We start from the raw sequence: 15,327 nt of genomic DNA on the forward strand, positions 1-15,327 counted from the left end.
AAATTAGACACACCGCAGAACCCGGTCTCTACACAAAGGCGAATTCTTCGGTCCATTCGTCCTGAAATGTACGATACTCGTCGTCTTTTTTTCTTTTCGCCATCTTCTTCGTCGAAGGGTTAGCTTTGAGCTAATGACCGAGCAGACGCAGTCTCAGACTGATTCAAAAGGGGGCGTTTAACTGTTTTACCCAGCAACGGCAAACGTAGGCCAGTATCATCCAATTAAAATAATGGACAATTGCTCCTGCAGCCCTGAACAGGACATGCGCAGTGAAAAATCGATGGATGGATTAAAACAAGTGAGAATATTTTGTTTTATCTGCGAGCCATATGCAATCATCAAAAGAGCCACATCTGGCTCGCGAGCCATAGGTTCCCGACCCCTGGTCTAGGGGGATCTTTGTATGAGTGATGGGGCAGTCGTAGAGAAAGTGGAGAAGTTTCCGTACTTATGCAGTCAGCAGAGGTCTCACGCCGAATCAGCTGAGTAGCATTATTTGTTCGTCGTGTGAACCAAAATTGAGGTGAATAATTTTGAGTAAAAAAAAATGATGACATTACACTGGCTATGAATATGACTATATAAAAGGTTAGGATCTTGTGTCGGATGCATATTTGCTGGACTTTATACAGTGGCTTGGGCCAAGAAACTGGCATTCAGAGGCAAACTTGTCATGGTGGGGATTTGTTTCCAGAAACACACTCAGCCACCTTTGTCTCTCCAGTGGTGATGTTTACCAACCACACCTGATACTAATTTAAGGTTAAGTCGACTTAGGGGAGGCATAGGGTCGATTAGAATATAATTGGTATAGGAATAGGTTTTACCCTTTTAACTGGCACAAAAAACTGACACCTTTATTCAAGGCATCATGTTTGCAAAATAGAATATAATTCATCACTGATTTTGGCCACAACCGGGAATTATATCTCGTAAGACTGCGATCAAGAATACTTGAAATAGTGTCGGGGCCAGAGGACATCCCCATCACACCCCACAGTAAACATGAGGAAATGGCTCTGACACCCGGCCATGCAGCGTTACGTGGGCCTGCCCACCATCATGGTCTTTAATGGTCGTGAACAGAGTCAGGGACCCTAAATAACACGAAGAATAATCCAAGACCATAGCCTCTTAATGGTAATGCAGGCCTCCAGCAGGTGAAGAGAGCTTCCTGATGCGTTTGTGCGTTTTTCACCGTTGCGGTGCCCCGCCGTGGCATTTTGGTGATGCTTTTGTTTTCCATTTGTGGAGGCAATTGCTCGTGCCATGGCCAGGTTGGATCCGGTGTATGGTGGCCCCCCACTGCTTGCGGTGGTGGGGGGCCAGCGAGCTTCTTGATGGTTTGATCCACGATGAGGCACTTCTTGGGGATGTTTGAGTTCTCCCAATAGTTTATCCACTCATTCGTACCGGTTGTGTGGACAGAAGCCGGAGGGATTTAAGAAAAATCCACATTGATTAAAATGGCCACGATAAATCGAACCGGCGACTTCTATATTGTGTACCAACCATTACATCATGGCAACATCCTGTGATGTCACGTTTATAAGGGTGGGGGGAAATAACAACCAGGGTACTAGGTGTTAGTGTGTTTGAGGACGCAAGTTTCAAATACAATTATTTCTTATCTTGTCCTCTTCCCCCCAACTGGGGTTAAAACAATCAACAATTGAGGAAAGGGTTGGTGGGACGTGTGCAGAGATCGCCAGTAATCCCAGGTGGACTCCCGCTCGCTGCACAAACGCCTCCTGTGGAATCCATCCAGCAGTTTGTCGACGGAAACGATGATGGTAGGCGACCATGGTTTTTGGAGATCGTAGCCGGGGCCGGAGCGGCAACAGTGATGAAGGAAGGGGGGGGGGGAGCGAGTGGCGGGGGCAGAACGGAAGGGGAGATGAGCGGTATCATTGGTGACGTGCGAACGCGCCCCAAACCGTTTGCGATCAGTCATGTCCATGGGTGGGACGGTGCTCGCGTCCACTTCCATGAAGGTGTCCTGCAGACACCTGAGAGTGGGCGCACACATGCACAAGAGAGAAGCCAATGTAACAATCCAGTTTGTCAACCAGGTATCTAGGCCCAGCCTGGATGCCCACGGCAGCCTCAGTGGGCGACGCCTGCCCCAAGTGGGCCACGCAGGCCCCTTAAACTGTGCCACTTGGCCCACTTTCCTATGGGAGCTGCTCGCTTTGATGTTGGCCGACCTTGGAAACGGTCGTGATGTCACAGAGTCAATGCAAAAGAGAGGCAATCGTCAAGTTAGTGCTGATTAAGGTGAAGTTCATGGCAATAAATGTAAAAAAACAGATTCCAGCTGGGTATATGTGTAAGTCATCTCAACCACGTTAATAATAATTGAAAAATAAATATTGTCACTTTCATCTGGCTGTGGGCAAAAGGGAGGGTGGGAAGTGGTCGGAGTAATGAAAGGATTTGTGGCCATAGAGCCACAAGGCCCTCAATGTTTGAAGAATAATTGTTGCTCGTTATTGCAACGAAGCATAAAAGCGTATTGCGGAAAGTGTCGCGCATGTGTCTGTAGCGCGGTGCCCCCACATGTTCTCATTCACCTCAGCGACCATATCACAGTTCATGGTATTTGAGTGGTTCGTTTTTTTCTATTGCATAATCTTGCTGGTATCCATGAATGAACAAGACGAATCTATGAACGCATATTTGTGCCTTTAGGAATAATAATGGTTTGAGTGTCTTTCCATATGAACAGCGTTGCTTAATAATCAATCGTCCTACTGTTAACAACGTGACAAGAATCTGCATTAAGGGTCGCATATGATCAATGACCGAATGCCGTGTTGTGTAACAATTTAAATACGAATTACATATTATAAGGTTAAGGTTTTGATAGAATAGTTTGCATGTTTTAATCTCTCTCTCAACAACAACAACATTGCGTAACGCGTCGGGAATTAACCACAGGTGCCGTTATCGAAGTGAAACAACGCAATCGTGATGTGTACCATGTTAATGCTGTGTTGAAATTCCGAAGTTGAGAGTTCTCATATTATCCAAAAATTTAAGTTTAGCTAGAAAATAAAATTGATTAAAGCAGAAGAGTTGTGTGTGATTCTTTCCGTGATTCTGCATAGAATTGTTCTGCGAATGAGATCTGAATCTCGGTTACCTATCATAAGCACACTAATCACTAATCCAGCACATAATCAATAAGCGTTAAATCGAAGATAATTGTATCCTTATTGAAAATACGGAATTAAATAGCAAGTCGAGTCGACTCTCTCTCATTCACGCTCACAATACCTGCACAACTGCATACGATTAATTGCGTTGTTCCAATTAATAACCAACCTTCGTCACCGAGGCTGGACCTAATTATCATAACGACTGGCATCATCATAACCACGCCCACTCGCATGAATTAATACGATTATCTCTCGAATTAGCATAGTTTATGCACATAATTACACCAATTAATTCAGATAAATTATTTAAATTTCAAATTTAATCAAATTTTCATTTTTTTCTTCAAATTTTCATAACCTACATATACAACAACCTTCGAGCACCCATATCTCACAGAGCGGGCCCTAACCTATAACAGCTGGCAGTTCACCAGCATTGCTTCAAGTGAGCTGGAGCGTGCTGATGAATATGAAAACCGAACCAGAGCTTGGTTTATGTACAACCAATACTGCTGAAATGATGCACTCCCAGAAGGAAAGCCGTGTGGCTAATGGGATGTGTACAAATACTTGTATTTTTTAAGTGGAAAGACAGATATGTGAAGGAGGGGAATCATCGTTTGCGTGTTAATTTTGTTACTCATCCACGATGTAAGCCAATTATATTGAAACTGCGCAGAGCTTTCATGAGTAAGAAAGTTGTACCAACAATAATTATCGGTTCTATTGCGATCGAGGGCTGCACGTTTCAACGGGCACACATGTGTCATGCTGCGATGGTGACGGTGCTCCCGGTTTTTTAAGACCGGGAGGAAGTGAGGGCTTCACCTTTCTGGCAAATTGCCCGATGATGCTGGATGTAATTACCAGCGAAACGTCGTACTCAAAAATTGTAAATGTTGTGGATTCACTCTTCAACACACCGGTGGGCTGAAGGAGTGATCTATTTCTCTTTTGTCAATGTGACACTTTTTTACTGATTGGCCGTGTCGGGTAGTGGAGGGTTACGACACATTTATGAATAATGCGATCTAACCCAAAAACGTTTATTATGAATAATATTGGTCGTGAAAGCCTACGGCCTTGCTGGCCGTGATTTTTATTTCAGCAGCATTGGTTCAACACGAGCAAACGTCAGAATGGTTTTCAGCTCTGCAAAGCTCATGATGACTTTTTGTGAAGTATTCCACAGTTTTGCATAGAACTAGGACCTGTAACTAACAGAGAGCATCCTTGCCTGCAAATATCTGGCAGTTCACCAGCGTCGGTTTGAGACACTGAATGCTCAAACGAACGCAAATGTGGTAATGATTATTTTGTGTTATCTCCATATATATAAAAGTTGTAAATATGTGTCTGTTCAAAATGTTTAGCGTACTTCCCGACATGCAACAAACTTGAAATTTACCATGTGGGTACTTTCCAGACTCTACACCATGCAAAAGTTATGAAAATACACTTTTTTGTGTGTGGGGGGGGGGCTCAATAATGCATTTATTTTTTGTACGGCAAGTGAGCTGTGACGTCAAATCTGTCACGTGACCCGCACATGTGGAAGCGTAACGCATTGTCGTGTAGTGGTTAGCGCGCTGCGCTACGAATCCGGCAACCCGAGTTCGATTCCCGCTCACGGCCACTACCAGTGACGATTATTTTAACCGATCCTGGGCCTCCCCTACGTCGACTCAGCCTCAAAACGAGTAACTCCTGTGGTGTGTAAACATCGCCACTGGGGAGACAAAGGCGGCCGGGCGTGGTGGATCCAAGTCCCAGGAGAAGCTGGGTAGTACAGCTAGTGTATTATATGCGCGAATACTAAAGCTGGAACGATTCGATTACCAAGTCGATTATAACCGATTCCTCGTGTATGGTCAATTACTCAGACCCCTTTAAAAATGACAGCCATCCCCACATCTTACTTCCTGTGACGCGGCTGATGTGATCAAGTCCCTCCCATCAGGTGGGACAACCACAGCAAGAAAAAACTGCTGAAGTAGGCGAGAGATCTGCCGTGGCACGAGGTTATATAGGAATCGACAGTAGGGGGGAGAGAGGGGGGGGGGAAGGAGGCGGGGCAGAAAGTGGACCCCGTAGCAGCACCCAGGTCACTGGAGTAAAGTGGGCCACCACTCATTGATCCGTACATTTAACTCGATGAGTCGATTCGATTCCGTGCCCCGTTGGGTCCTCCCCACTTTTGTGCTTTTGGGTGTGCTGGGTTTCAACATAATTCCCGATCCATTGTGAATCTTCCTTTCCCCCATTTCAGCACTCCGATCTACATCCGACAGGAGATGATAAACCGCAGGGAGGGGGAGTAAAACCTAATCGCCAGGTAATTGGAAAAGTCGCCCATTGTCTCGCGGATTTGCATGATTGTACGATGGATGGGGCAGAGGAACGTGCTACAGGGACACGCCCTGAGGAATGCAGGCATCGGCCTTTGGATGAAAAACTTTTATTTTTCAGTAATTCAGTGGGCAGTGCTCTCACTGGCAGCTCATTCTCAATTAATGTGGGTGATTCACCACGTGTTTGTGCCACATTTTGTATCTGAGTTGAGTCCATTTTTGTTTCCTTTCCTGTTTCTCTACTCCCTCCTGGTATAGCCGGGTGGGGGTATCGAAGGGGGAATGGGCAGATTGTGTTTAACCTTGAGTTTGTCGTGGCATGGGGTGCTGGTATGATTCCGCTCTTGGCTTCCACACCTTGAGATTCCAATAATTACCTGTCTTTGTGTGCTGTGGTTGCCTCGGATTGGTGTGCCACTCTCTCGCTGGATTGCTACCTTGCCATCTCTGTGTGTAATTATGTTGGTAGTTCGTGGGTGCTTGCTCCTCTCTGTATTGTGGGGCTTGATGTGAGGTGCTGTAGCTGCTCACGTGATTTTTACTTCCCTCTAGATGGCGGGGTGCATTATCTCTCTCCCTGTGTTTTGTCCGAATTATATATATATAGCCATGCCGTGTGAACCCTATTCTGTATGTGGTGTAAGGAGGCCGTCTCTGGGTCCAAAACCATTCCCACAATTTCTGTAATCTCTGAACTCAAGGATTAAAAAAAACAATCTTGAACATTTTGTCACCTTCGTGGTATTGATCAACATCACCTGCGTAATACACTCCTCGTTTACGCACTGGGTCATAAATTTGGAAGCATTAAACCCCTCAGTGTTGAATATTCTCCAAACTTCGTAATCACTGTTAGGCTGAGTTTTTTTAAAATAGTTCCTAACCTTGTATGGTAGCGACTTTACCCATGGTATAGAATATTCATGTAACCTTCTTTACAGCACTTGTTTTCTCGTCCAACTTCCTCAGACCTCTAATCATTGCCTCCACTTCTACTGTTGTGATATGAGTGTATGTCTCTGTTCCTATTGTGTGGATCAAAATAGGGGATTCTGACGAGAGCTTTCTCCGTCAATTTAAGAGTCTTACTACTGAATGAGTATTCGGAAAGTTGGTCGTTGTGAGAGGAGTTAGTGTCAGATGAGCTATCACTCAAACTTTGCCGCTGCTTAACATAACTTCTGTAATGTATTTTGCGCCTGTGTTGTGGGTATGAACGTAGAGCGAGACTTCTCTTGGAGGCAATGCGTTTATTACAATAAACGATAACAACACCAATAGCCGTAACACGACTGGTGTATGTTAAAAACACTGCTGCAGTCAATCACAGTTGGTTTTGAGTGATTACATTGGGGTGGGGGGGAGGGATGGCAAGTGATGGGTGATGGGAGGAGACAAGGGACGCAACGTGACCGTCCATGTACGAGGATAAGAGTTGCCATCTGTGACGTACACAACCTGGGGACACATCATGGGAAGAAGGATCTCTCAAAACCCGAAGAGGGGAGAACTACATGGAAACGCATTGTCTTGAGCAATGAATTAGCACAAGGGGACGAACAGGGGTTGGAGTCATGTTCTTCGTATGGTCGACGTTTATGTAGAGCAACAACTATATTGGATTGAGGTGGTTGAGCCAGATCATTGTGTAAGAAGTAGAGTTGGTGCATCGCTGTGATGATGCCTCCGAATTTGTGAATTGGACATTGAGTTTTCATATATTCCATAGTCTATTCAGGCTTGGAGTTAGGGATAGGGCTACAGATTTGCTGCAGAAATATGTTTCAGAGCGTCAGTGTTTGGCACTACATGTAGGGCAGTTTCACATATTAGGCAAACATCACAATTTCAGCATCATCTTAATTTTATATATTTATATGGGATATAATATAGAAGGTAATTATTGCTTTAGAAATTACATTATTCACACAGATGATTTCTATCTGAATCTCTTGGTTGAAATACTTTGCCCAAGGTAAGATAACTGTGCGATTATGGTAATGAGTATCCACGTCCGTCTGAGACCGTGGAACTGCCCTCCAGCACTGCCGCTCACATCAGGGGACGTAGGAACGACTATGGTTGCTGGCTTCACCGTGGCCAACTAGTTTATTGATGGGCATCTCCTCCTTGCCATCCTCCTAAATTTCCACCACCATCACCACCTCCACAACCTTGTGCTTGTCGCCCCCAACTCAAACTCAGTGCAAACCCCTTGGAGGGCTGGCATTACCCAAGGGACACAGAACTCTGCCTCACATTTGGTTTCTAGAAGCTCCGCAACAGCCACACTGTGGATGTAGACAGCCCTTAGCATTATAAATGTGAGCCACTCGCGTGTCCCAAACACTCAAAAGAATTGAGACGAGGCGATAGTATTAGATACAAATATTTATTATTAAAACGCGATGCCTTGTAAAGAAGGGGAGGTGCTGGTGGGGGTGGGTGGTGCTGGAAGTGTGGGGGGCTGTGAGATGCTCAGAGGGTGTTCGAGGCCTGGGGGGGCAGGTCTTGGGAGGCTTCTTGAATGCCGGGCTCCAGTGAGCAGCCAGAGATGTCCTCTTCCTCCTCAACCGTGACAAGCTGTGGACATACTGACCCATTAGACACTACACACAACTCAGTACTTCTACCAGCTCAACTGGGATTACACACAACAATCAGCACCCCCTACTGGCAGACAAATGCCAATTGCACACCAGGTGCTGAGTCACCTTGTGCCCACAGGACATCTGTCATTGGGCGTGCCCTTTCACACGTGTTGAGATGAGATGTGATGTAAAGCGCTCTGAGATGCCCCGGTGTACAGAAAGGTGCTAAATCATTCTCATCGTTATCACTGTGTCCAGCAATAATGAAATTGTCTGTATTTGTAAACGGGGACCATGACGGCTTAACGTGATGGTTAGACCAGCTCATCATTATCATAATACACTGAATCGTGTGTGCATGAATCTATTATTTACGTTAAACGCAAATTATATACGTGTGTGTGTGTGTGCGATGCGCGAGTGCTGTGCACTCACCTCCACCTCGCTCTGCAGATGCTGCTGCTCCGAGTGTGCACTCTGCTCGTTGTCGCGGTAGGGCGCCAGCTCAGCGTGCAGCTCCGCCACTACACGTTGATACCACTGAATCTCTGCCTGCAGAGATTCCAGTTTCCAATTCCTGTCAATGAGCTGCGTGGGCCACGGGCAAATGGCGGCAGAGGGACACAGGAAAGCATTTTAACGACTGCGTGAAGTTATTGCAGAACATACAGGTATAATAACACACACAACCAGGATCTTTATTTATAATTGAGTAATGTAATGACCTACGAAGCTCTTTTACACAGATGTCCATAGACCACCTTTGACCAAATAAACCGAAATGCATCCAATCATCTCAGATCTTGGAAGAAAAGCATGGTTGAACTTCAAATGCTTGGATGGGCAACCACCATCAATACAAACCAAGATAACACCTATAAAAGCATGATGAAGACCGCTTGTGTTGCAATCGAAACGTCGTGGGTTTTTTTTATATTATTAAAAAAAAGTACGTGACTTTACCGAAAGAATCAAGAATATGAATTCCTGCAGTCACGAAAGTTTTATGTTAAACATTTTTTAGGAATTAATTAACTCAAAATCTGGATTAAAATAATAGATTAAGATCGCTTCCCAACCAAAAAGAGGGAGGGGATGGAGATGCATGTAGCAGAGGGGAGCAGATGGTCTAGTAGTCGTAGGTACTTCTACTAGAGGTGGGATGGTGGATCGTAACGTGGTACAGTCCTTAAACAGAGAATGCTCAGTAACCTAGTGCGCATCCATTCTGTAAAACCATCAGTGTGAAAAATAAGTGTATACATACAGTCCTCGACTTAGGAACACCATACTTACGGAGACCCGACTTACGGATACCCGAGTTCCGAATCTGTTTCTATGAAATGTATTAATTTTTGGATACCATTGACTTTAAAACGCGAACTTGCACTTCCAAACTGAACCACAGAACTATTTTGTTCAGTGCTGCGATCCTCCACAAGATGTCATGAGTCAGCCTCGTGCACGCGCACATGTGCGTATATGTGAAAGTGATTGTGTGGGGAGCGGTAGTGTTGCAGTTCACGCGCTGCGCTACAAACCCACCGACCCAAGTTCAATTCCAACTCACGGCCAACACCAGTGACGATTATCTGAACCATTCCTGGGCCTCCCGTAGGTCAACTCGGCCTCAAATGAGCACCTAGCGCGCTTTATAAACATCACCACTCGGGACACAAATGCAGCTGGGTGTGGTGCTGGCACACAACCCCTCGCATGCCGTGCTGGCTTTCATAGGCTATCGCTAACAGCACGTGCCCCAACAGCCTATTACAGCTACACGGTGGATCTTTGTGCGGATCGGAAGTGTAGAGGTGAGCACGCTTGTGATTTAAAAGCGGTGAGTGAAAAAAATATATTTTTACTACATTTTATGTATTACTTACGATACACTATATTTTTAGTGTTAATGCAAATGTACATGATTTCTTATTTACGAGTTTAACTCTTTTGTTGAACCTTAACACATTTTATAACACTGACAATATGGGAATTTAAATATCGCACATTATTGTATTCCGACTTACGAACCGTTCCGACTTATGAATGGGCCTCAGGAACTAAATGCGTTCGTAAGTCGAGGACTGCCATATTATTGATATATTTGTCTATTATACTGTGTGTATTATTAGTTGTTTATCATGTAAAATTAGTTTACACTTGAAAAATATTCACCATAAATCCGGTATGTGGGGAAAAAATATTGATAGAGTATGTGTAGTGGCATAGCGCTGGCTGCTGGTAAAAAAGGGTAACTGCGGTGTATGGTAGTACCCACGTCAGCAGGCCACGATAGACACGAGAGGGGGACATCTAGGGGAAAGGTCACAGAGGGGGGGCCATCGGGAACCCGCTAGTAGGTTCCAGAGAGGGGGCGTGGCCGTGGCGGAGCGAGGCCACGCTGAGAGTATAAGAAGGGCCCCTGTGAGGGACCTTGTGGCTGTTGCTGGAAGTGGGATCCTCGTCGTGCTGTTCGTATATATAAGATAGTCGTCGTCACCATCTCGTCATCGTCGTTATCGTCTCGTCGCTGTCGTCTTGTCGCCATCGTCGCTGCCGTCTTCACTCGATATTACGCTGCTAGATAGGTGTTCGCTGTCTCCGTTCAGTGCTGTCAGTGTTAGATGGTTAGTGTTTTGTATAGGCAAGCAACGGTAATAGTGTGTACCCACGTAGGGTGTCTGTATTATCCCAATGGTGCTCGTTAAATAAAAGAAGCGCCTAAAAGTCTTACTGTCTCTGAGTTAGTCACTACACATGTACACATGAAAGTGACTACTGTAGTCAGAGATGCAAACGCTTGGGCGTCATCTGGTGCCTTACTGTCGCCATCCAGCGTAAACTATTTGGGTCTTTATAGTAAAGTTTGTAAATCTCAAGTACGCTATGGCAAGGTACCACAGTACATAACATGCGATTGGCTATCAATGACTTGAGTACGTTAATAGTGAAAGTACGTACAACGGGAGGGCGTAAATAATGGTATTACTGTATATATCTGCGTTTGTGCCATGCCGGACTTCGTAGGTGCTCGCTAACAGCACTTGCTCACCTTCGCCTCACTCTGCTGGTGCAGCACTTGCAGATCCTGGAGCTGAAAGTGAATGCTCTGCAGGTTTTCTTGGCATGGCGCCAGCTCAGCGTGCAGCTCTGCCACCACACGCTGGTAACCCAAAATCCCCACCTGCAGGGATCCCAGGTGCTCATTCTTTTCGATGAGCTGCATGGGCCACGGACAAACGGCAGCAGAAGGACATGGCTAAGCATTTTAACGACTGCGTGCAGTTGTTAAAGAACATACAAATCCAACAAACACATACAGAACCAGTATCTTTATTTTAAATGAAGGAATCTGATAAGCTATGAAACTCTTTTTCACAGATGTCCATACACCACACCACCTATGACCAAATGACCCGGAATGCACCCAATATTATAAGATCTTGGAAGAAAAGCAGGGTTGAACTTTTATGGTACTTGGATGGGTGACCACCATCCATACAACCCAAGATAACACCTATAAAAGCCCAGATATATGGATTAATTAACCCAAAAGCTACTTTAAAATGTCCGATTATAATTGCCTCCCAACCAAAAATAGGGAGGGGATGGAGATGCACGTAGCAGAGGGGAGCAGATGTTCTAGTAGTAGTAGGTACTTTTACTAGAGGTGGGATGGTGGATTGTAATGTGGTACAGTCCCTAAACAGAGGATGCTCAGTAACCCAGTGCGCATATACACATCTGTGTGAAAAATAAGTGTATATATAGGCAGTCCTCAACTTACAAACACCTGCACTTACGAACCTGCTTCCATCAAATATATATTTTATAACATTGACTTTAAACGCGAACTCGCACTTGAAAATTGAACCGCGTCACTATTTTGTTCAGTGGAGCAATCCTCCGCGACATGTAATAATTCAGGATGGCGCTTGGAGCAAGTGTTTGCCTATAAGTGTGTGTGTGTATGCACGCGCACGTGTCTATGTGTATGAAAGTGAATGTGTGGGGAGCGGTAGTGTAGCGATTAGCCTTCGAAAGCGGCGACCCGAGTTCGATTCCCGTTCATGGCCAACACCAGTGACGATTATGTGAACCGGTCCTGGGCGTCCCCTAGATCGACCCAGCCTCAAATGAGTACCTGGTGCGATGTGTAAACACCACCACTGGAGAGACAAAGGCAGCGAGGCATGGTGCTGGCCAATCACCCCCTTGTGTGCCATGCCGGCCTTCATAGGTGCTGCTCACTAACAGTACTTTCCCCAACAGTCTATTAAGGCTATACGGGGAGTCTTTGTCTGCGACGTGCGAATGCAGTGTACTCACCTCCGCCTCGCTCTGCTGGCGCAGCATGTCCAAATGCTGCAGCTGTGAGCGTCCGATCTGTGCGTTTTCGCGGTACTGCTCCAGCTCTGTGTGCAGCTCGGCCAGCATACGCTGATACCAAAGAATCCCCGCATGCAGGGATCCCAGCTCCTGGCTCCTCTCGAACAGCTGCTTGGGCCACAGGCAGAGGGACAGAGAAAAGCATTTTAACGACTGTGTGCGGTTATTGTAGAACATACAGATGCAACAACGGACACATTTAGAACCAGAATCTTTATTCATATTGGAGGAGTCTGATGAGCTGTGAAAATATTTTTCACAGATGTCCATACCCCATGTTTGACCAAATCACCCAGGATGCACCCAATCTTGTCAGACCATCATGCACACAACCCATGATTATGCCTATAAAAGCCCACATATATGGATTAAGTAACCCAAAATCTGCAGTAAAAGGTCAGATTAAAATCGCTTCCCAAACCAGGACAGGGAGGGCATGGACATGCACGTAGCAGAGGGGAGCAGATGGTCAGACCCTACACAGCCTGACGACTCAAGTGCTGTGTCACGGTCAGACCTGGGCCGTTCCGGGGCCAGGAGAGCCTGGGTTCTCAGCGGCCGTGGGAACGAGGCTGGGAGCATTACCTGACGCAGAGTGTCCTCATTCTCAGCTTGGGACGTGGTCAGCTGATCCTGCAGCGCCGACAGTCCCTGTTGGGGGGTGGAGAGCTCCGGCTGGGCACTGGCGCGCTCCGCCTCACTCGCTGCGAGCTCCTCCTTGCTCGCCTTGAGCTCCTCCCTCAGCCGAGTGATTGTGTCCTCGTCCTCCTGAGCCTTAATACAGGCAACGTTCGTTTTACCATCGTAATCATCACCATCATCATCATGAACAGCCATGATCCGTCCACCGCTGAATGTGTTTTTGTGATACTGCTGGATGAAAGTTTCCCTGAGCCATACCGGTCATGGGAATTAATTGATCATACTTCATCACACTGGTCAGCACGAAGTGGTACACCCAAGACTGGGTCAGATTTCACTGGCCACCAATGCTAGCCATGGTTGGTAATCAAACTCGGACAGCTTGGTTCAGAGTGCAGAAGGCTCATCACAGTAAATTAATACGTTGTATATCATCATAAATATTTCGCCGCACAAGGGTCTCCTCCTCTTGTGAACGCTGCCACAAATGTCTTAAAACTCAAACTTTAATTATCTTTATTTTACCAGCTAAGGCCTACTGAACTATATAGCTCTTTTTCAGAAGCGACCTGCCCACAAATGAAAGTTCAACGAAGTGGCTTATCATGTGGAAATGTATTGCAGCTATAGAATCTAAACGCACGTTTCTAAATGTGGAGGAAGAACCGGAGGACCCGGAAAAAATCCACGTGACCACAGGGAGAACATGCAAACTCCAAATATACAGGTGTCGGGGTTGGGATCAAACCCACAACCTCCTGCATACAGGCGAGGTAGTTAACATCTCGCCACCGTGGCGCCCCTCTTCAGTGCCAATCGCGGCTTCACCACGCGTGCCCTTGCGAGCCGATACCTTCTTGGAGTTGCGCTCGAACTGCTTAAAAGCATCGGTGAGGGTGAGCCGGACCTCCTCCAGCCCTGTCGCCAGCTCGCAGGCCTCTTTCCGATGCGCGTCCTGCTGCTGCGCCTTCTCCATCCCAAGTGCCTGGACGTGCCTCTCCGACTCCTTCAGCTACAGGCACGCACACGTTCCACAATGTTGGATTCATGTCTGGGGAAGTATACTGAATATGGTGTGCAGAATGTGGAAATATTTTCTGGGTTGGAAAAGACCCAGCTGTAATTAAACCCGGCTTGCAAACAGATAAATAATTACCACTTAAGTCATTTAAACTCTGTGGTGTGCATATAGCTGTGTGTCTGCAAGCCTATATTGTTTCTCTAACAAATGCAAGCCAATCACATTTTAGAAAAAGTCCTGTAAACTGCAGTTGACTTTATTATTAAATTGTATTTATTCTAACTGAAAGTATTAAAATGTGAGAAAATACATTCGCAACTCTGAATCATGACAAATTATGAGAGGGAGTGAATTAGTTAAAGGCCTAGTCAGGGATTGCCTTGTCTAGTGTAATTACCTCATCCAACATTCACCTATCTGCAGACAAAATTAAGAGCCATGAGGGGAGGACCGATCCTGTGGTCACAATTATACCTTTTGCCATATAGAAATGCATTATCATACTACATTCGAAAAAAAAAAACATTCTGGCTGTCTGCCTTCCTGGCTGCATCCATATTACTTATATAACCACTTCAGGTTTCAGCCACCTGTGATTAAGCCAGGTTCACATGTGCAGTGAGTTAATGATCTCAGCCTGATCATCAATGACTTCACAGAAAAGCCCATGAAAACAATGCCGGCTTTACACTAAATCGAGCTAAGTTCCAGCTCTGAAAACCAAAGATCAGACTGTTTTGTGATGAACATTACTCATTACTCTCCATAGCAGGGCAGATATCAAAGTATTTCCTCCTATTGTGTGGGTACCAGAGGGCACTTAAATATTTCTCAGAAGTAGTTATGTGATTTATGCTTCTGCAAACCATTCTCTAACATGAAACTTGAACCATCTTCTTTGGTTCTTTTGGTAAAGTCACGTAGAATGAGAATAAAATAATAAATTGATAAAATAAAATAACACAATAATATTCTCACGACGTTTCGGCCACAACACAAGCGGCCTTCATCAGGTTGTTGTGGCCGAAACATCGTGAGAATATTATTGTGTTATTTTATTTTATCAATTTATTATTTTATTCTCATTCTACGTGACTTTACCGAAAGAACCAAAGAAGATGAATCATTGCAGTCACGAAAGCTTTAAATCGAAATGAAACTTGAATTTG

At 45.5% G+C, this 15,327-nt stretch overlaps 1 long non-coding RNA gene across 1 annotated transcript; it reads right to left on the reverse strand.

The window, feature by feature from the left end:
* Positions 1-7,893: 7,893 nt before the first annotated feature.
* Positions 7,894-9,021, reverse strand: LOC142925624 (uncharacterized). Its single transcript, XR_012942566.1, has 2 exons — positions 8,542-9,021; positions 7,894-8,098 (listed from the first exon to the last, which is right to left on the reverse strand). It is a non-coding gene; the product is annotated as an uncharacterized LOC142925624 (long non-coding RNA).
* Between the last annotated feature and the right edge of the window lie 6,306 nt (positions 9,022-15,327).

Source organism: Petromyzon marinus, chromosome 22 (assembly GCF_048934315.1).
Source record: "Petromyzon marinus isolate PM22_M1 ecotype Great Lakes invasive population chromosome 22, UKy_Petmar_22M1.pri1.0, whole genome shotgun sequence".
Taxonomy (NCBI): domain Eukaryota; kingdom Metazoa; phylum Chordata; class Hyperoartia; order Petromyzontiformes; family Petromyzontidae; genus Petromyzon; species Petromyzon marinus.